Here is a 4,608-nt window from a genome sequence, read left to right on the forward strand (position 1 = left end):
ATTCCATCCCAAGAGAGTCAAGGATCAGTTGGGTCCAAGGCCAAAATCTATGGGTTCCTTCTTATATTGGATACTTTGACCCTTCAGTGGTGTGTCCAAACTCTACTCCCTACTTACTCAGTGAAGCTTGGCATGGACGTTGTGTCTATAATCTAAGGCCACCACAGAGTATAGGGCAGGCTTAACGTCTCCTCCAAAGGAGAGCATTTCATGAAGGCTTCTCCATGAACAGGTTTGCTTGTTGAGAGCAATTGTAGAATAGGATGTCACAGCATGTGAAAATGCATCGTGAAGATAGTGTGATGCTTATTGTTATCTCTTAAGATCATTTCTAATCAAGGCTTCCTTTCCAAACACAGGCAAGCGAAACAAATTACTACTATGTCTCGAAAGCTACTGTTGCGCAACACTTGGCATTATCATGCTCTTCTGTCTGTTTTTGTACACCCTTTGGTATATCCGTTTATGTAAGTTTCTAGTTTTATCCAACTAATCAATTTTGAAGCTCTATAATTGTATGTGGGAATGAGCTTGGGAGACAGAGGGGGATAGAATTCTTTATTGGCCAAGTGTGATTGGACACACATGGGTTTTCTCTTTGGTGCAAATGCTGAAGCTGGTGGTCCAAGCAAGGACCCATAAAGAAGCTGAGCTAGCGTCTTGGCCATAAAAAGCTTAATAGCAGCAGGAACATATTAACCTCGCTTTGTGCGGAAAAAATTAAGAATGGAGCTCGCTGATCTTTATACTTCAACACATTCCATACATCACTCGGTCCGTGATCTCTCTCTTAGCCGCATTTCTCACATTCCTTTTCCTGCTTCACTTAGACAAGATTTATTTTCCTAACTACATAACTTTGAAAAAACAGCATCACTGACTAAATACAATAAAAAATACTTTGGCTTACTTTAGCGTGGCGAAAACACCTCCATATTTCTTTTCAGACACGTTGAAACTCCACCCTTCCTGCTCCACTAGCCCCCTGACCTGCCAAATACATCACTTCAATATTTAACCCATTCCTCTCCTTAATATCTTCTTCCAGACCTCTGCTCTCTACGTTTCTGGACCCTTCTGAAGTTAGGGTTAACCCAGCAAGCGTCTGATTCTCCCTCACTAGATCCTGAACTCATAGCCCCATCCTGTGGCTGGCCTCCCACCTGTTCTACTACCTGTATCCCCGGGCCCCCCACTACTTCATAAACACTATCTGAATCCGAGTCCTCAATATCTTCATCATCCTCCAACTGATCAGGAGCATGTACAACAGGTTCCAGGTATTGTTTTCTTCAGATATTTAGTAAACGTTATTGACTTGTTCAGTATTTTTTGTAGATGTTCTCAAAGTTTCCCTATGTCTATATTTGAGCAGCTACACAAGTAATATAGCCACCAATATCTACTAATTAACAGTGTAGTTCTTAAATCTGTCTTTAAACAATCAGTTGATCTTAACAATCTTATAAATCAATCAAAAAATTTTGGTTTGTATATATCTTTCCTAAATAAATCTTAGATAGTTTCATGTCCCAGTGGGAAAAGATTTCATGCTCTTTCTGTCCTGGTGCCTTGGGCACAACAGCAAATGCCTGTCAATCCAACATTATTATTTGGTAATTAAACCTCTCTTTCAGATGCTATTGAAAAGGCAAAACGGGATCCACTTCGGAAGGCAATGGCACAAATTAGGCGATATATGATTACACGGGATCCTGACTTTGCTCTCCTTAATGGTACGTAAAGAGTTCCACTCCAGATGTGCAAACGCATTCCTGCCCCCAAGGCCACCGAGCCCATTTTCCTTCCTCTGGCTAGATTGGTGGGTTGCATTGGAGTGGAAGGAGCATTCGCATCCATCTGCTGCTGGCCTTGAATTCTTCTCCAGGTCACCTCTAAACTGGTTCTGCAGAAGAATCAGGATTTATTAAAAAGATAGGCTCCTTCCACACAGTGAATAAAGTGATTGTCAATCTACTGATGGTCGGGGAACAAAATCTAACAAAAGCATGAGGGAACCAAAAGGAAGAAGCTCAAGCCAATTAAACTGGGGGTATTTGCAAATATTGAGACCGTTGCTTTATCATCTCCCCCCCCTCCTCCCCCTGCTTCCATCCATCTTCTGTATTCCCTATTCCCTATTGAATAACATTGAAGACACTGCGCCCCTAGTGGATGACTTTATAACACAGCAGTCTTAAAGAAGGATTTACTAAAGACATTATTATCACCCTGACCTGGATTGACTGATGAATTTTGAACTATTTATTCATTCAAGAACTGATTTTATAATAATTGATTCTAATTTATATTATTGTCTCAGATTAATTTATAACTGACCGGTTAATTTCCTATATTTTAGCACTTTACTATGAATTTTTTCTATCTTCTATTTTATATTTATATTTTTCGATATATTTTATTAGTGTTTTAATTATTATTAATTTAATCTATTTTTAACAGTATCGGGGGTTTTTAATTAATGGATGACTGGGGTGGATGTAATAATGGGTATGGGATGAATGATTGGTATGAGTGCGATGGTTGGGGTGGGTGGGGCTATGGTATGGATGAGATGAATGGAAATAGTATGAATGATAGATCTGGCCCACCTGACGCTGGAGGGGCAGGAGGGGTGAGGGCACCAATCTCTGGGGTGACAGAGGGTCGGAATATTCCGGTATTGCTGGGGAGAGGCAAATATGGCGGGGGCCATGGAGTTAGCTGTTCCAGGGGAACGAGGGATCGTTGCTTAATAACGATCCCTTATTCTGGCTCCGTGAGCTCAATCTTGGGCACTGGTGATGAGTGTAATTCTGGCCCTGGGCTCAGGTTGCTGCTGCTCAATGACAGGCCGGTGGTAAATAAAGCTCTCCTCATCCAGGATTGATCCTGGATGAGGAGGCCGACCTGGCATGTATTACTGAAACCTGGCTGGGCCCAGAGGGAGGAGTTCCTCTCTCTGAAATTTGCCCAGCCGGGTTTCAGATATGGCATCAACCTTGACCCCAGGGAAGGGGGGGGAGGAGTGGCTATTATAGCCAGAGAGAGCCTTTGCCTACGTAGACTCATTGCTCCAGAGATTGCGGGTTGCGAATCTCTCTTGATGAAGTTGAACGTAGGGGTTCAGGTGGGCTTGTTTCTCACATACCTGCCTCCTAGCTGCGTGTCAAAAGCCCTGCCTGTGCTGCTCGAGAAGGTAGCCAGGTTGGCGGTGGAGTTCCCCGGACTTATTTTCTTGGGGGACTTCAACCGGCAAAGCCTCTGGACTGGCACAGGAGTTCATGGCCACCATGACAGCCATGGACCTGACTCAAGTAGTACAGGATCCAACTCACGAGGGAGGGCACGCACCCGACATGGTATTCCTCTCTGAGCAATTGAATAATGGTCTGAGACTAAGGGGCTTAGAAGCATTGCCTTTGTCATGGTCAGACCATTTTCTACTACGGCTTGACTTCCTGGCTCCAATCCTTCCCCGCAGGGAGGCGGAACTGATTAAGTTGTTCCGCCCCAGACGCCTGATGGACCCAGAGGGCTTTCAGACGGCGCTTGGGGTTATTCCAGATGCACTCGTCCACAGTTCGGCGGAGTCTCTTGCAGAGGCCTGGAACAAGGCTGCAGCGGAGGCTCTTGATCGGATTGCGCCTTTGCGACCTCTCCGTGGCGCTAGACCCCGTAGAGCCCCATGGTTCAACGAGGAGCTCTGGGAGTTGAAACGCCAGAAGAGACGTCTAGAGAAGCGATGGAGGAAGAGTAGGTCCGAATCCAATCGAACACTTGTAAGAGCTTTTATTAAGACTTACAAAGTGGCGCTCAAGGTGGCAAGATGTGCGTGTCATGCCGCCTTGATTGCATCAGCGGAATCCCGCCCGGCCGCTATGTTTAGGGTGACCTGCTCCCTTCTTAATCACGGGGGAGTTGGGGAGCCCTTAAAGAGTAGTGCCGAGGATTTTAACACGTTTTTCGCTGATAAAATTGCTCGGATCCGGGTGCACCTCGACTCTAATTGTAAAACAGAGTCGACTGACAACGAGTCAGTCGAGGTGACTGGGGCCCGTACTTGTCCACCTGTCTGGGAAGAGTTTGATCTGGTGACACCTGATGAAATGGACAACACCATGGGAGCTGTGAGTTCCGCCACCTGCTTACTGGATCCGTGTCCCTCCTGGCTGGTTTCGGCCAGCAGAGAGGTGACACGGAGCTGGGTCCAGGAGATTGTCAACGCTTCCTTGGGGAGTGGGTCTTTTCCAACAACCTATAAAGAGGCGCTTGTGCGCCCCCTCCTCAAGAAGCCTTCCCTGGATCCAGCCGTACTTAATAACTATCGCCCAGTCTCCAACCTTCCCTTTATGGGGAAGGTTGTTGAGAATGTGGTGGTGCTCCAGCTCCAGCAGTCCTTGGAAGAAGCCGATTATCTAGGTCCCCAGCAGTCGGGTTTCAGGCCCGGTTACAGCACAGAAATTGCTTTGGTTGCGTTGATGGATGATCTCTGGCGGGCCCGGGACAGGGGTTTATCCTCTGTCCTGGTGCTTCTTGACCTCTCATCGGCTTTCGATACCATCAACCATGGTATCCTTCTGCGCCAGCTGGAGGGGTTGGGAGTGG

General features: G+C 46.2%; 1 long non-coding RNA gene across 1 annotated transcript; it reads left to right on the forward strand.

Moving 5' to 3' along the window:
- The first annotated feature begins 376 nt into the window (after positions 1-376).
- Positions 377-2,356, forward strand: LOC139169852 (uncharacterized). The gene is made up of 3 exons (XR_011559537.1): positions 377-467; positions 1,124-1,280; positions 1,638-2,356. It is a non-coding gene; the product is annotated as an uncharacterized lncRNA (long non-coding RNA).
- The last annotated feature ends 2,252 nt before the right edge of the window (positions 2,357-4,608 follow it).

The sequence above is a fragment of the Erythrolamprus reginae genome, chromosome 7 (assembly GCF_031021105.1).
Source record: "Erythrolamprus reginae isolate rEryReg1 chromosome 7, rEryReg1.hap1, whole genome shotgun sequence".
Lineage (NCBI taxonomy): Eukaryota > Metazoa > Chordata > Lepidosauria > Squamata > Dipsadidae > Erythrolamprus > Erythrolamprus reginae.